The sequence below is a fragment of the Mandrillus leucophaeus genome, unplaced genomic scaffold, assembly GCF_000951045.1.
Source record: "Mandrillus leucophaeus isolate KB7577 unplaced genomic scaffold, Mleu.le_1.0 Scaffold108, whole genome shotgun sequence".
Taxonomy (NCBI): domain Eukaryota; kingdom Metazoa; phylum Chordata; class Mammalia; order Primates; family Cercopithecidae; genus Mandrillus; species Mandrillus leucophaeus.
This window is the reverse complement of record NW_012098987.1, coordinates 4,102,617-4,120,632: the sequence shown is the minus strand read 5'-3', so window position 1 is coordinate 4,120,632 and position 18,016 is coordinate 4,102,617. Positions and strand designations below refer to the sequence as shown.

The 18,016-nt window shown below is 41.4% G+C and overlaps 1 protein-coding gene across 1 annotated transcript in view; it reads left to right on the top strand.

Moving 5' to 3' along the window:
- Positions 1-18,016, top strand: part of RAB27A (RAB27A, member RAS oncogene family) — a 107,041-nt gene that overhangs the window by 9,785 nt on the left and 79,240 nt on the right. Inside the window, exon 2 of the mRNA XM_011986697.1 lies at positions 13,262-13,381. The gene's annotated coding sequence lies outside the window, so the exon portion shown is untranslated. The remainder of the gene's footprint in view (positions 1-13,261; positions 13,382-18,016) is intronic.

The following is an 18,016-nucleotide window of genomic DNA, read 5'->3' as shown; positions in this document are numbered from 1 at the left end:
ACTCTACCACTGTTGTCTTTCTAACCTCTCCCTCACCCCAATTCTAAGTCAGTAAATATGGGGTAGGGCTCAGCCTGTTATTTATTTATTTATTTATTTATTTATTTATTTATTTATTGTCTCCACATGGGCTTCTGATGGGCAGTTGCAGTTGAGGCTGAGAACCACTGCCCCCAGGGATCATGCGAAATGGGGTTCTCGTGGAGGTGCCAGGTTGGCCATAAGAGAGGAGTGGACCCTCTCGGAACAGCCTACCAGCAGGAGGAAGTGAGAGGCCTGTCTATTGCGTGCTTCCACGTGAGCAGAAGCCATATGCGTGAGGGACCACAGAGAACATGTACCTGAAGGGTTACACAGGGACTTAGGCTCTCAGTCTCTGCACGATAAACTCTCGGCTGCCGGGAATGTCTACTTCCCAGATTTCCGGCTAACCACCATACCCTGGAAAGGAAATGATAAAACGGGACAGTTTCTTTATTAACACCCTGATTCTAGCTTCACTAGAGCTTCTCTGGGAGGTTGAAAATCAGTAACAAAAAACCTCACCCTGAGTCATCAGCCCATTTTGCCACCCAGATAAGGAAACCACATTTGTTACACTTACAGAATTGTGTAATTTAAGAGCTGGTAGGGACCTTGGAAATTGTAGCTCAGGCTCCCCTCCCGGAAGTCCAGAGCTGTACCTCAGGTCACGTGGCTCATTGATGGCAGGGATGGTTCCAGAAGCCTGGTCTGCTGGTTCCCTGGTGTGTTCTTTTTATGTTCTTATTCTAATATTTCTTGATTGGAACCAGTGGTACTGTGACAATCCAAAATTGTGTGTGTTGTTCAAAGGAAGTGACTTCTAGATGGAACTTTGCTAACACCCAGAGTCTCTTCCTTGAACTCCTCTGAAATATGTTAGGAGGCGAAACAAGTATATCATGATTTCCCTGTGTTAAAGCAGTGCAGAAATACCCAAGTGCCTTCTCTGTGCCAGCTGCTGGTTAAAGGCCTGTACTGCTACTTTTCTGTTCCAATTCTTGCGCCTCCCTGCCATAGCCCATTTTTCACACAAAGCCAGTGATGTCCAAAAAAAAGGAATTCACACTCCTGAGGAGCATGAAACAAAATTTTAAAAAGTTAAAGGAATTCAGGTCATATCCTTCTGCTTAAAATCCCCTAGTTGCTTTCATTGTAGTAGGTGTGAGATCCACATAGGTAGCTGTGGTCTGTAAGGGCCTCTGGTTTCCTTTTTTTTCCTTCTCCCTTCCTTTCCTACTTTCCCTTCTCCCTTCTGTTCCCCCTTCCCTTCTCCCTTCCTTCCCTTCCTTTCTTTTCTATCTTCCCTTCCCTTCTTTCTTGTCTTTGTCACCCAGCTCACTGCAGCCTCAACATCCTGGGCTCAAGTGGATCCTCCTACCTCAGCCTCCCAAGTAACTAGGACCACAGGAACATGTCACCATGCCGGGCTAATTTTTGTATTTTTAGTAGAGATGAGTTTTTACCATGTTGGCCAGGCTGGTCTTGAACTCCTGACCTCAAGTGATCTGCCTGCCTTGGCCTCCCAAAGTGCTGGGATTACAGCTGTGAGCACTTCGCCCATCCTGGACTTTATTTTTAAAATGAAATCAGAATGCCAGTTTATTGATACATGAGAAATGGAACTGCTAAGCATAATAGATTCCTTTCTTTGAAGACAGCGTATGCTTCCTATAGGAAAAATATCCAGGTGAAGCAAATGTAAAAGGAGAAAGCTACCGGGTAAGTATAGACTCAGCACCCAGTGAATTGGAAATCAAAAAGACCCAAGAGCTTTGATGCTGGAGAAAGATTACCATGTTAATGGCTCCTCAAAACTGGCTGGATGTGAAAATTGCACAGGAAGCTTTTGTTTAAAACATACCCACAAAAGAGTGTAAATTGGTTCAACTATTGTGGAAGACAGTGTGGTGATTCCTCAAGGATCTAGAACTAGAATTACCATTTGACCCAGCAATCCCATTACTGGGTATATACCCAAAGGATTGTAAATCATGCTACTATAAAGACACGTGCACACGTATGTTTATTGTGGCACTATTCACAATAGCAAAGACTTGGAACCAACTCAAATGTCCATCAATGATAGATTGGATTAAGAAAATGTGGCACATATACACCATGGAATACTATGCAGCCATAAAAAAGGAGGTGTTTATGTCCTTTGCAGAGACACGGATAAAGCTGGAAACCATCATTCTCAGCAAACTGTCACAAGGACAGAAAACCAGACACCGCATGTTCTCACTTATAGGTGAGAATTGAACAATGAGAACACTTGGACACAGGGCAGGGAATATCACACACTGCAGCCTGTTGTGGGGTGAGGGGAGGGGGAGGGATAGCATTAAAAGAAATACCTAATGTAAATTTTGAGTTGATGGGTGCAGCAAACCAGCATGGCACATGTACACCTATGTATCAAACTTGCATGTTGTACACATGTACCCTAGAACTTAAAGTATAATAATAATAATAATAAAAAACATACCCACAAGAAACAACAACACATTTTTCAGTCTCTCCTTTGGAGATTCTAATTTATTAGGTTTGTGGTGAGGGCTCGGGAATCTATGTTTTATTTAAAATACTGTTGTAGTGATTGATGGTGGACAGCCTGGTTTGGGAACCAGTGCCTAGCTCACCTTTACTTCCAGCATGAGTAAACTCAGGCTGGAAGAGATCATATGTCTCATGCAGAGTCACACAGCAAGTGAGTGGGAAGATAGAATTCAAATCTCCCTGTCCTCTGTATGCATCGTTCAAACAACATAGTAAGATTCTCAGGGACAGAGGCAGCACAGCCTCGGAAATTGTTGGTTTCTTAGTTTTTTCCTCTATATACATGTAACTAACCAGTCTAGTGTCAAACAGGAAATATACACAGCATAGTTTTGTTTTGTTTTGTTTTGTTTTTTTTTATTGCAAAGTGTCAGATTAGGACCAGTAACATCAGCACCACCTGGGAACTTAGAAATGCAGATTTTCAGCCCCACTCCAGACCTACTGAATCTGAAACTCTGGTGGGGCCTAGAGCCTGTGTTTTAAAGCCATCTAGGTGACTCTGATGCACCCCGAAGCTTGAGAATCACTGTCTGCAGGTACATTTCATGACGCAATCGCTGGTTAAAGCTGCTGACCTCGGCCTTTGTAGTTGATGAGTCATTAACATTGAGGCCTTAACTTTCCTAGCTATCTGCTTTCCTTGGTGATATTTATTCAAAACAGAAACTATTGTCGTAAGTCTTCATTAGAGACGGAGTCTCGCTCTGTCGCCCAGGCTGGAGTGCAGTGGGGTGATCTCAGCTCACTGCAAGCTCCACCTCCCAGGTTCACCCCATTCTCCTGCCTCAGCCTCCCGAGTAGCTGGGACTACAGGCGTCTGCCACCACACCTGGCTAATTTTTTGTAGTTTTAGTAGAAACGAGGTTTCACTGTGTTAGCCAGGATGGTCTCGATCTCCTGACCTCGTGATCTGCCCACCTCGGCCTCCCAAAGTGCTGGGATTACAGGCTTGAGCCACCGCACCCGGCCGGGAATGGACTTTTATTGAGCACTTGCCATATGTGAGGCACTGTGTGTGAGGCTATTATTTGTTTCATTTAATTCTCACATCCACCTTGCTAGGTCAGTGTTATTATCCCTATTTTACAGATTTGGTATCTGAGGCTAGTAGTGTTAGATATAATCTTGATGTACAGGCTATTTGCCTAACTATAGTTGTACATTTTTGCCATCTGTTGTCTCCCTAGAACAGTGGCTTACAAGCTTGATTGCGTATAACCAGAACGCCCCTGGGAAGCTTGTTATAAATGCAAATTCCCTAGGCCTCCCTTGCAGAGATCCTAATTCGGAGGCCTGGATGGGACCCAGAATTTTGAATTCTCCTCAAATACCCTAGGTGATTCTGCGCCAGTCCTAGATCCATTTTCACCTGCCCTAATTGGTTGACCAGTTGCCCCTCAAGGCTTCTCTGAAGTTCTGTGTTCTCCCGTGTTTTGTGCTCACAGGCCTTGGACACTGGTTGGAGAAGAAATATGAGTATGGGAGGAGAGGCCATGGGAGCCTTTATTAAGAGTCTTATCTGCCCGGCTCTTTCTGCTGTCTCTGCTGCTGCTTAGAGGGTTCCTAGGCCATATTTTGGCTTTGAGTAACTTGTGATGCTTTCCATTATCTATCCCAAAGTTTGTAACTGTTCTTATAGCAACTTTGCCCTTGTGTCTGTGGGGTGCATAGATGTGAGCCATTTCCTTCAGGCTGTCATTAATAACTGTGGAGTAGGGAGTTGCTTCAGCTTTTGAGGTCAGAAATGGTATTTCATCTGTCTGGTGATAAAAGCCCTTATTTTTCAGGGAGAGAATGGACATATATAGTGAATGATTTGGCTTAGAACTTAGAAATGCAGATGCAGATGTTCAGCCCCATGCAAAGGTACTGAATTCACTAAATAATTAGAAGACTGAATAATCTGGTGTTATTATGAAGGAAAAAAGTGAAATGGAAATTAAAAACAAATTTCAGATAGGATGTCTGATGTCCTTTGTGAGGTGACAGGTTGATTTCTGTCTACAAGTTTAGAAGCCGCTACTAACATAAATAACCCAGGGATCCCATAGTGTAAAAGAGTCATGTCTATGAAAAGATAGTGGAAATCGGCCAGGCTTTTGTCCAGTAGAGAAATCAGAAATGTTAAACTGTTAAATTTCTTTAATATGTCTTAGTCCCTGAAACAAAATGTGTATTACAAAATGGGAAGGAAATTCACAAAAGCAAACATTGCAGCTTCCTGAAGTCCACTATATATAAAGCAAATTATAGGTTATGTTTCTAAGAATACTTTCTTTTTCTACCTGATATTAGAGTTGATAATAACAATATGCAAGTGAGTATAATAGCTACAGCTACCATATGTGTCAAGAATTATACAAACACTTTCTCATTTAATCCTCAAGAATCTTACAAAGCAGATATTATCCTTCATTGTACAGATGATGAAACAGGCTCAAGAGGATGAAGTAATTTGCCCAGTGCTGGGATATGGTTTCCAGGGATTCAGGACTTTCAGTGCTATAACTCAGACGGTCTCCACTAAACTGGGTTGGTTGGTCCCACCAAGTGTCACCCAACCTGCTGACCCACAGTTAATAGTAAGGCCAAAGGGTTCTGAGTTAGACAGTGGTTAATATACTGAAAATTGCCAATCTGCCTCACAGAGCAACTTTCAGAACATTTTTTGGTGCCCATTTTTCTTCATTTTACACACAGTTCTAATAATCTGGGTTATTTGGTTTCCAGGTGCCTTGTCAATTAAAAACAGTGCATCGGAAGGGGTAGGGGGGTTGACCCAGGAAGGCACACGGATTACTGTGGTGAGGGATAGCTGCCTGACTGATAGCAAAGGTGAGGGCAGGGAGAAGGAAATATAAATTAACAAAAGACACGAAAGCAATACAGAGGTCAGGAGCCATTTATTATGGAGGCAAACATACATTAAAAAGAATAGCTATTATTGAACATTTCCTTTGTGTCAAACACAGTTTTAGGCATTTTATAGGTATACATAATTAAATCCATGCAAAGTAATCCTATTATTATTCCTGTTCCACAGATGAGGCAACTGAGACAGAGAGGTTAAGTAATTTGCTCAAGGTCACATGGCCTGTGAGTGGTAAAGTTGAGAATTAAAGTCATACAGTCTGTCTCCAGACTTAGATCCTCAACATCCTACTTCAGTGTAGGTCCTAGGTCTTGAGGACGTAGCATGGCAAGTTAGTGAGGTTTATTGTGATGTCCTGAATTCTCCAAGAAAAAAAAAAAACCCATGGGCATTAAATTTTATTTTGTAATAATTAATTTTTAAAAATTTACCAAAGCTTTTTTTTTTTTTTTTTTTGGGAGACAGAGTCTCTCTCTGTCACCCGGGCTAGAGAGCAGTGGCGTGATGTTGACTCACCGTAACCTCCGCCTCCCTCGTTCAAGTGATTCTCCTGCCTCAGCCTCCTAAGTAACTGGGATTACAGGTGTGTGCCATCACACCTAACTAAGTTTTGTATTTTTAGTAGAGACGGGGTTTCCCTATGTTGGCCAGGCTGGTCTCGGACTCCTGGCCTCCAGTGATCTGCCCGCCTCTGCCTCCCAAAGTTCTGGGATTACAGATATGAGACACCATGCCCCGCCAAATTTACCAAAGTTATACATGGACATTGTTCAACAACGCCTGTTACAAAAAACCAGTAGACTCCTCTCCCCCAGCCCATTTCCTGCTCCCCAGAGTTAACCAGTGAACTCTTGCAGTAGTTTACACATCTAGTCTCTAAATGACATGTTTCTATTCCTATGGTCAGTTTTTCAGTTTTAGTCATTATCTGTCGATACTTTATTACAGAAGAAGAGAATTTAGCTCATTCCTCCATCCACCCCTGCTACAAGTGTACCATTTTCATCTCCTCTTTCTTACCTGAGTTTGTTCATTTGTTCCTACATTTGTTTGTTCATTCTTTCCTTCCCCTACTCAACAGTTTATTTTTACTTTATGGAGGTATTATTGACAGATAAAAGGCTATACATGTTTAATATATAGATCTTGATGAATTTGGGGATAATTATTCACCCATGAAACCATCACCACCATCAAGGCCATAAACATACCCGTTATCTCCCAAAGTTTTATCCTGCCTCCTTTATTATTATTATTGCTTTGTGTGTGTGTGTGTTTTAAGAACAATTAACACTGGACCTATCTTCTTAGCAGGTTTCAGTATATAATACAGTATTAGTATTATATAGACATTATGCTGTATAATAGCTTTTCAGAACTTATTTATTTTTGCATAACTGAAGCTTGTTCCCTTTAACTGTGACCTTCCCATTTCCCCTTCCTCCCAGTCCCTGGCAACCATCATTCTGCTCTCTGCTTCTGGGAGTTTGAGTATTTTTTTTTTTAATTACATTTTTTTCTTTTAGAAACAAGATCTTGCTGTGCTGCCCAGGCTGGAGTGCAGTGATGTGATCATAGCTCACTGCAGCCTTGAAGTCATGGGCTCAAGCAATTATTGTGCCTCAGCCTCTTGAGTAGCTGGGGCTACAGGAGTGGCCACCATGCGTGTAGAGTTTGACATTTTAGATTCTATATATTAAATATATGGAAGATCACATAGTATTTTTCTTTATGTGTCTGGCTTATTTAACTTAGTCTAATAGCTTCCACACCTATCCGTATTGTCACAGATGGCAGGATTTCTTTCTTTTTTTAACGCTGAATACTTTTCCACTGTATGTATAGACCACATTTTCTTCATTTATTCATTGTGAGTGGACATTTAGGTTGCTTCTAAGTCTTGGCTATTGTGAATAATGCTGCAGTGAACATGGGAGTACAGATACCACTTAGAAATCCTGATTTCAATTCTTTCAGATGTATTATACCCAGAAGGAGGATTGCTAAATCCTATGGTATTCTATTTTTAAAATTTTTGAAAAAAATTATTTTAAAGAACCTCCATAATGTTTTCCATGGTGGCTGTACCACTCTGTATTCCCACCAACAGTGTACAAGGGCCGCTTTTCTCCATATCCTTGCCAACACTTACCTCTTGTTTTTTTTTTTTTTTTTCTAATTGGCCATCCCAGCAGATGTGAGGTAATCAAAATCATTGTGGTTTTGATTTGCATTTCTCTGATGATTAGTGATGTCGAGCACTTTTTCATATACTTGTTGACCATTTTTTATGTATTCTTTGAAAAAATGTCTATTCAGGTATTTTGCCCATTAAATTTTTTTTTCTTTTGGGTGTGTTTTTGGTATTCAGTAGTATGAGGTTCTTGTATATTTTGGATATTAAACCCTTATCAGATTTACATTTTTTTTCCTTCTATACGTTGCCTTTTCTTTCTTTCTTTTTTTTTGTTTTTTGAGGTGGAGTGTCATTCTGTCACCTGGCTGGAGTTCAGTGGCATGACCTCCGCTCACTGCAACCTCTGCCTCTGGACTCAAGTGATTCTCGTGCCTCAGCCTCCTGAGTAGCCAGGATTACAGGTGCGCACCACCATGCCCAGCTAATTTTTGTATTTTTAGTAGAGATGGGGTTTTGCCATGTTGGTCAGGCTGGTCTCAAAGTCCTGCCCTCAAGTGATCTGCCTTCTGGGCTCCCAAAGTGCTGGGATTACAGGTGTGAGCCACCATGCCCGGCCAGTGGCCTTTCCATTTTATTGTTTCCTTTGCTGTGCAGCAGCTTTAGTTTGATGTAATCACACTTTTTTTTGTCTTTTTTTTTTTTTTAGATGGAATCTCACTTTGTCACCCAGGCTGGAGTGCAATGGAGCAATCTCAGCTCACTGCAACCTCTGCCTCCTGGGTTAAAGTGATTCTCCTGCCTCATCCTCCCAAGTAGCTGGGATCATAGGTGCGCACCACCATGCCCCAGTTAATGTTTGTATTTTTAGTAGAGACGGGGTTTCACCATGTTGGCCAGGCTGGTCTTGAACTCCTGACCTCAAGTGATCTACCTACTTTGACCTCCCAAAGTGCTGGGGTTACAGGCGTGAGCCACTGTACCTGACTGGATTATTTAGAGTATCTCTTATTATTCTTTGTACCTCTGTGGTATCAGTTGTAACACCTCCTATTTCATTTACAATTTTATTAATTTGAGTTTTTACTCTTTTTTTAGACTAGGTAAAGTTTTCTCTCTCTCTCTGTCTCTCTTTCTCTCTCTCTCCGCCTCAGTAAAATAAAATTTATTTAATTTTTTGAGGACGGATTCTTGCTGTGTTACCCAGGCTGGAGTGCAGTGGTGCAATCTCAGCTCAATGCAACCTCTGCTTCCCAGGTTCAAGTGATTCTCCTGTTTCAGCCTCCCAAGCAGCTGGGATTACAGGCACCCGCCACCACGCCCGGCTAATGTTTGTATTTTTGCTAGAAATGGGGTTTCGCCATGTTGTTCAGGCTGGTCTCAAACTCCTGACCTCAGGTGATACCCGCCTCGGCCTCCCAAAGTGTTGGGATTATAGGCATGAGCCACTGCACCCAGCCAGTTTTGTCAATTTTATTTTTTCAAAAAATAGTTAGTTTTATTCATCTTTTCTTTCTTTTCTGTTTTTTTTTTAAAAATTTTTTTGGTCTCTATTTAATTTTAGCTCCAATCTTTATTACTTCATTCCTTCTTCTAACTTTGGGCTTATTTTGTTCCCTTTTTTCTAGTTTGTTGCAGTATAAACTTAGGTTGTTTGCTGAAGATCTTTCTTTTTTCTTAATGGAGGCCATTTATCACTGTAAACTTCCCTCTTAAAACTGCGTCTGCTGAATCCCATAAAATTTTGATGTGTTATATTCTATTTTCATGTATCTCGAGATTAAAAAAAATTCCTTTTGATTTTATTTGACCAAGTAGCTGTTCAGGATTATGTTACTGAATTTCCACATATTTGTGAAATTTTCAGTTTTCTTCCTGTTACTGATTTCTAGTTACATGTTGGTGTGGTCAGAAAAGATACTTAGTATGATTTCAATCTTCTGAAATTTGTTGAGACTTGTTTTGTGGCCTACTATATGTTCTATCCTGAAGAATATTCCATGTGCACTTGAGAATAATGTATATTCTCCTACAGTTGGATAGAAAGTTCTGTATGTGCCTGTTAATTCTATTTGTTCTATAATATTGTTCAGACCTGCCATTTCCTTATTGATTTTCTCTCTGGATGATCTGTTCATTGTTGAAATTAGGGTATTCAAATCCCTTACTATTATTGTATAGTTATCTATTTCTCCTTTCAGTTTGGTTAATATTTGCTTTATATATTTAGGTACTTTGATGTTGGGTGCCTACATGTTTACAATTGTTATATCTGCTTGATGAATTCACCTCCTTGTCACCACATAACTACCTTCTTGGTCTCTTGGGACTGTTTTTTACTTGAAGTCTATTCTGATATAAGTATAGTCACCCCTGCTTTCTTTTGGTTTCTATTTGCATGAAATATTTTTTTCCATCCCTTCACTTCCAGTCTGTCTGCCCTTAAATCTAAAACGACTCTCTTTCAGGCAGCAAATAATTGTATCTTATTTTTTATATATATTCTGTCATTCTATGCCTTTTGTTTTTATTTATTTATTTATTTTTTTGAGACGGAGTCTTGCTCTGTCGCCTGGGCTGGAGTGCAGTGGCCGGATCTCAGCTCACTGCAAGCTCCGCCTCCCGGGTTCACGCCTTTCTCCTGCCTCAGCCTCCCGAGTAGCTGGGACTACAGGTGTCCGCCATCATGCCTGCCTAATTTTTTTTGTATTTTTAGTAGAGACGGAGTTTCACTATGTTGGCTAGGCTGGTTTTGAACTGAGCTCAAGTGATCTGCCCGCCTTGGCCTCCCAAAGTGCTAGGATTACAGGCATGAACCACCATGCCCAGCCTCTATGTCTTTTAATTGGAGAATGTAATACATTCACATTTCAAGTAATTATCGATAGATAGGGACTTACTATGCCATTTTGCTCATTATTTTCTATTTGGTAGTTCTTTCTTTCTTTCCTTCTCTTAAAAAGCTGAGCTGCTTTTTAAGCAGATGACCACCATTCTGTCTGAGTCCCGATTTTACGGTCCCCCGAATTCCAGAAGTTTTGGGGTTCTGAATCCCTGAGACTTTCTGGAGATTCTGTGATGAGTTCCTTCTTGGATTTCCCTACTGGCAGATAAAGAGTCAGCTTTCCGAGGTCTGTTAATCAGTTACCTCTAGTCCATCTACTCTCTAGCCTCTACCATTTTGTTGCTTCCACTACCTGATCTTTGTCCTTGTGAGTTTATGTCTAAAAGAAATAAAACATTCTTTATTGTTATATTAGTGAGATTTTGGGAGGAAGCAGAACCACATGTACATGCTGAGCATGCCATCTTTATTCTGAAGTCTGAAAGATATTTTAGAAAGATTTTAATGCAAAAGCATCCAAAAAAGGTTTTGTTGCTTTAAGCAGACTACAAAAAATGGTATTGTTGTAATAATTTTACTTGCTATTCAAATATAGTTCCAGAGTTAGGAATGTCGGTATTACCTGGGCATCACCTGGGTGCTTACTCGAAATACAGACTCCTGGGCCCTCTACAGAAATTATTTATTTATTTATTTATTTTTTGAGACGGAGTCTCGCTCTGCCGCCCAGGCTGGACTGCGGTGGCGCCATCTCGGCTCACTGCAAGCTCCGCCTCCTGGGTTCACGCGATTCTCCTGCCTCAGCCTCCTGAGTAGCTGGGACTACAGGCACCCACCGCCACGCGCAGCGAATTTTTTGTGTTTCTAGAGACGGCGTTTCACGTGTTAGCCGGTAAGGTCTTGATCTCCCCCTACGTGAATATTGAATCAGAATTAGCATTTTGAAAGATCCCTAGGAGATTCCTGTATATCCTGAGGCTTGAGAAGTGCTAATATGAACTTGTAATTAAAGGAAGCTAACTGTAATGAATTTTAATCTGGGATTGAAAAATCTTGATACATTTTTCTTACTAAATTGTTCTCAAAATTCTCGAGGTTGCTGTGAGATGTAAAAGAGAAAGGGGTGCATTTTCATGAGATTTTCATCAGGTATGAAACAAAACTTCCATTTCATTTACCCTGAGAAGAGACGTCAGACTGGTTGTGCTCAGATTTTCTTAGCTGCCCACAGTTCTTGAGGCTGGTGGTAGTTTTTTTAGATTGGACAGATTGAGTCTTCAGTCACACGTTGAGCTGCCAAAATGAAAGCGTAGCTTCTCCTAGAGGTAAGGGATACATTGATTAGTTCTATGTCCAACATTTCACCCAATAATTAATAAGTGCTCAATAACTCGTTGGGGGGTGAATGAATCAAAAGCAAGATACAGCCCCGTCTTCAAGATCGTCACAAACCAACAACAAAGACCAAGAAATAAATTGAATAATTAGCATACAGGGGTGACCAGTTGTAGAAATACTAAGCACAGGGAAGGTGCATCCAGCTCAGCATTGCTGGCACAAGGAGCCAAGGAGCTGATTCTGTTGGTGAACAGAGCTTGGTGCAGTTAGAGCAGCAGCTCTCACACTTTAGTGTGTATCAGAATCACCTGGAGTGCTTGTTGAACCACAGACAGCTGTGCCCTATCCTCAGCATTTCTGATTCAGTGGGGTGGGCCCAAGAATGTGCAAATGTAGTAAGCTCCTAGAAGATGCTGGTAATACTGGTCTTGGAACCACAGTTTGAGAACCACTTAACTTAAAGAATTACAACGAATTCTGATGGCTGGACTCTAGCAGCTTATAGGCAGGAGGCAGGTGATACTGAAGGCAGAAGCTTAAGGAGTAGGAATTTTATTGTGGAGATTGTGGGGAGCCATTAACAGGAGAATGATGGACTCTCATTTGCCTTTTGGAAAGATCACTTTCGGTGTGGTGTGGAGGATGGATCAGAGTCAAGAATACGTGGGGATCAGAAAACCAAATAAGAGGTTTATTATAGCCATCCAAGAAATAATCAAAACTTGGAGTAAAGGCGAGATGATGAATATCCTTAGGACCTGCTGGCCAATTGGAAGTGGGAGGGGCAGAGAGGGAGGAGTTAATGAGAACCATCAGATTTCTGGCTGTGTCTGTTGGGATTGTGTGATTCAAGACACAGGAAGAGAAGTGGGATTGAAGCAAGGTTGTGGAGAAAAGCAAAGGAGGTGAGTACAGGACATGTTGGATTGAGATGCCAGCAAGATATCTGGGTGGACTCCCTTGTAGGCAGTTTTACTTATGGAATTGGAGGCCAGCTGCAAGGTCTGGTAAGTAATCCAGCCGCTTCCCTCCTGCCACTTCCATTTGATCTCCCATATCGTTTGTTTGGATGAGGCATTGTATTTGTAAGCAACAATACGAATATAACCTTCAAGGGCCTTGAGAATACAATACTTTTCTAAATATTTTCTCGAGAAAACAAATGTTCTACTTTTTTGATTCACGGGGTAGAGGGGAGGAAGAAAGAGCTGAAGTACGAGTCTTCTAATACCAGAAGAGGTTAATAAAGCCGCCCTCTGAGTGGCCAGTCGAATTGGAACTTGGTAAGCTTGAAAGGGGCAAAAATCACTTGACTGGTCTGCAGTGCCATATGACAAACAGCTGAGACTAATTAGCTGGATTGCGGGTTTTTACAGCGATGCCTGTTTTGAAAGTTGATGGAGCGAATGCTTTTCAAAAGAGTCTTTTGAAAACCTTTTTAAGTAGGCCATTCTGACTTTAACATTTCTCCCTGTCTTAACCTCAGACAAAAAGTAACCTTCCTGAAGAGGACATGTGATTGGAAATTGTCAATTGTTGAAGCGTTGGTAACTCCCGTCTCTAACGTTTTAGAAAATTACAACAAGCGGTTCTCTACCCTGGCAAGGTATGGTTTTGTATTTATCTTTTTTTTTTTTGGTAGTGGTTTTGAGCTCTGTCATGTCAATTTTCATGCGCTTAAATTATGTGCAATATAACACACAATACCAGTGCACATATTATTTTTAAACTAAAGACTTAATGATGTCTACTAAATTTCTAGGGATTAGTTTGAAAAGTGAATTTTCAGTGACCAGGGAGTGGGTACGAATACTGACTGCATTTTTCCTTTCTTTTCTGTACATGAATAAAGAAACACAGGTTTTTACTTTCAGGTAATTGTTGAATATGAGAGCTGATTAAGAAATTGAATTATTCTGAGAGTCTTGTTTATCCTCTGAGGGTTGTTTGACAAAAATTCAAGCTTACTGGTGTTTTGTTTTTGATAGTGTTAACAGCGTTCTTTCTTTTCTCTTTCTTTCTTCCTTTGCCTTTCCCTTTCCTTTGTTAAATTTGAGACAGAGTCTTGCTCTGTCACCCAGGCTTGAGTGCAGCGGTACAATATTGGGTTACTGCAACTTCTGCCTCCCAGGATCAAGCAATTCTCCTGCCTCAGCGTCCTGAGTAGCTGGGACCCCAAGCTACTATGCCTGGCTAATTTTTGTATTTTTAGTAGAGATGGGGTTTCACCATGTTGGCCAGGCTGATCTCAAACTTCTGACCCCAAGTGATCTGCCCGCCTCGGCCTCCCAAAGTGCTGGGATTATAGGCATGAGCCACCGTGCCCGGCCTAATAGTGTTAATAGTTTTAATGGAGGAATGTAAGTGTGTGTTTTAGTGTAAGGTTTATTTCTTCTGGGAATTAAATCTGCTTTTCAATTAGTGTTAATTCTGTTAGGTTTGATAAGGGTATTGTTGTTATGTAAGGAAATGTCCATATATTTTAGAGATGCAAAGTGAAATATGCTGGAGTGAAAGATCTGGGTGGTGTGATGGGAGATTTCATTATATAATTCTCTCTACTTCTGGATATTGTATTAGTTTACTAGAGCTGCCATAACAAAGTACCATAAACTGGGTGGCTTTAAAACTGTGATTTCAAAAACAGAAATGTATTTCCTCACAGTTGTGGAGCCTGAAAGTCTAAGATCAAGATGTCAGTGGGGTTTGTCCCTTTTGAGGACTGTGAGGGAGAATCCGTTCTAGGCCTTTCTGCTTAGCTGTGGATGGCTGTCTTCTCCCTATGTCTCTTCATGCCATCCTCCCTGTGTTCATATCTGTGATCACAGTTCCTTTCTTGTGAAGAGACCATGAGGGAAGATTAGGACCCACCCTAATGACCTCTTTTTAACTTGATTCCCTCTATAAAGGTCCTAGCTCCAAAAAACATTATATTCTGAGGTACTGGGAATTAGAGCTTCAGCATGTGAATTTTAGGGGAACACAGTTCAATCCGTAACTGGCAGTCTGAAAAGTTTCATAATACGATATTTTAAAGATTTGCCTGAAATTGCATGCAGTAAACATTTGTTAAGCCCAGTGCCTGGTAAGTGCTGGATATTGAGTGTGTAAAGATGTGTAAGACATGGTTCCTGTTCACTAACCCATGGTTTAATCAAATACAGGGATCTAACTTTGTGAGTGTGTATGTGTTTGCTTATTCCTTCCACTGAGTTGTAGCCACTCTCACACTTGTGTGTCCCTGGAGGCACAATCACGGTCCTGACACATGGACAGCCTAATATCACAAGAGATACCTGGAAGGGTTCCCTTGCCCTGAGCACCCATGAGCATAGGTTAAGAGAGTGGAAGGACCTCGTGTTCACCCAGTCCATTCTTCTCATTTTACAGATGAAGAAATTGAGGCTTAGAAGTGCTAAAGTCATTTGCTGATTTGTATTAGTGCCAAGTCATCCTTCAGAGTCTCCTGGCTTCCATTCCAGTGTGGTGACCAAAAAATACTGTTTTCTTTGCCACAAACTCATGCTTTTCACCTGGGAATGAGCCCCAAGCCCCATTATCAGAAGTCATTGTGGGAAAGAGCCTTGATAAAAAGCGGACGTTCTGTGTCAAGGTTCTTGGATTATAAATACCAAAAAAAAAAAAAAATGTTTTGGGGATGAGTGTTTATTCACGAGGGCATTTTATCCATAGAATGAAGTTAGATTAAATACATTCCAAAGGAGTTTAGCCCCATCTTGGCTGCTTTCTCTGTTTCTTAGCTCTTTCTCCTTGTCACTTGTAGAAATAGGTCGTAGAGCTACGACTCTGCGGCCATAAGAATACAAACAACTGTTTTTCTTCTTTCTTGGTGCTTCTGCTGCCCACAAGACAGGAACTGTGGCAGAAAGGGGACGGTCTGATGAAACCTTGCTGGCTGGCAGGATGGCACCATGGCAACTAGGCTGCCTCTCTCTGCAGCTGTTTTAGCTTCCGCCCTCTCTGGACCCTCGGTACCTGAGTGCTCAACGGGGAAACTGTCTTCTCCCTGCCTCCATTTCTGATTTTCCTCTGTAGGATTAAGGCTTCTTGAGATATCTGCTCATCTTTTGCTGTTATTCCTTTCTTCCTCCCTTTGAACTTGTTTGATTTAGAGCCAGAGCTCAGGCTATAGCACACATGATAGCTGATGAGTCATGTGAAGCCCATTAAAAACAAAAGCTGATTATCACAGGAGCCATTATTTACTTGCGCTGTCTATGCGCCAGCACGTTTTCTTGTGCGCTTCTGGTGTTGCTGCAGCAAGGCTGGGGCCCTCTTACAGTGTAGGCTGGGGGCAGGTGGGGGAAGTGGGTGATGGATGAGATGGGGTGCTGCCTGAGAGAGGAGCTAGCTTTGCTGCTGCTTCTCTGAAGGCAGAAGTCACTTTGCTCAAACACGGGTATAAATCATCCTTTCAAGAGCTGAGAGCATCCATTTTTTTGTTTGTTTTTCTTGTTTTCCCCGTTTCATACTCTATCAGGCCTCCTTTCTTGATGACATGATCTAAGCTGGAATCTTTTAGCTATTTTTAACTAGATGGTAAATCCAGCAAATAGCTAGATGTTGAATTCATTCATCTAGCAAATAGTGAATGGGTTCGCCATTTTCACACAGAGAAGGTCCAGACCACTTCAAGTTTGTACCTCTGTGGTATGGCAACTGAGCTAGCCTGTGGATGATCACTGGTTGAAAAATCTCCTTCCTAGTGTCCTTCTTGGATCTGTCTTGCTGCGCCTTACATTTTGGTTCTCTCTTCACTCTAAATGTCCATCTCATTTTTCCCATGGCCTCAGGAAATAGAATTATGTTGATGACACTAAAATTCATAGCCATATTCTTGTGAGCCCTAGGTCTGTTTTCCAAATGCGAATTAAATACAGCTCCCTTGATGTCCCTCAGACATGGAGACATTTAACTGGTTGGGTACCGTACAGTGTAATGTGGTAGTTGAGAGTGTGTCTGAGTTCAAATCTTGGTTCTGCCATTTCCGGCTGTGTGACCTTGGGCAAATTTATTAACCTTTCTGTGCATTGGTTTTTTCCATCTGTAGATTAGGGACCTTATACGGTTGTTGTGAAGACTAAATGAGTCAGTGCTTTAAAGGATTTAGAATAGTGCTCAGTGTTAGTTATAATAATTATCATCTTCTCAGACAATCTTTTCCTTTTTCAGTTAATGATGTACCATTTATTTACCAAACTAAAAGTTTTGGTTATCTTTAATTTCTATACTAGTCTATCAAGAAATTATATTGATTTCTACCTCCTAAATATATCTCGAATTAATCACTTCTTTTTCATCCCTACTGTCTCCAACAGAATTCAAACCCTGAGAGTCTCTCTCCATATGTCTTAGCCAGTTCAAACTGTTACAACAAAGTACTATAGACTGGATAGCTTGCAAACAACAGACATTTATTTCTCACGGTTCTAGAGGCTGCAAGTCTGAGATCAGGGTGTTCACATGCTCAGATTTTGGTGAGAGCTCTCTTCCAGGCTGCAGACACTTGACTTTTCACTGTATTCTCACCAGGCAGAAAGGTAGCTCTCTAGACTCTTCTTATAGGGGCACTAATCCCCTTCATGAAGGGTCTATCCTCAAAACCTCATTACTTACCAAAGACCTTCCTCTTTCTACCGTCACATTGGGGATTAGATTTCAACATACCATTTTTGGGAAGACACAAACATTCACTCGGTAACATTAGAGCCTCCTGATGCTGTGTGTATTTCCAGTCTCCATGTGGCTGCCATAGAGAGCTTTGTAAGGCACACATTTCATGGTCCTCTCCTGCATAAAGAGCCCATGGTGGTCTTCCCTTGCCCAGAGGATAACACACAAACTTTTTTTTTTATTATTATACTTTAAGTTCTAGGGTACATGTGCACAACGTGCAGGTTTGTTACATATGTATGCTTGTGCCGTGTTGGTGTGCTGCACCCAGCAACTCGTCAGCACTCATCAACTCATCATTTACATTAGGTATAACTCCCAATGCCATCCCTCCCCACTCCCTGCTCCCCATAATAGGCCCCGGTGTGTGATGTTCCCCTTCCAGAGTCCAAGTGATCTCATTGTTCAGTTTCCACCTATGAGTGAGAACATGCGGTGTTTGGTCTTCTGTTCTTGCGATAGTTTGCTGAGAGTGATGGTTTCCAGCTGCATCCATGTCCCTACAAAGGACACAAACTCATCCTTTTTTATGGCTGCATAGTATTCC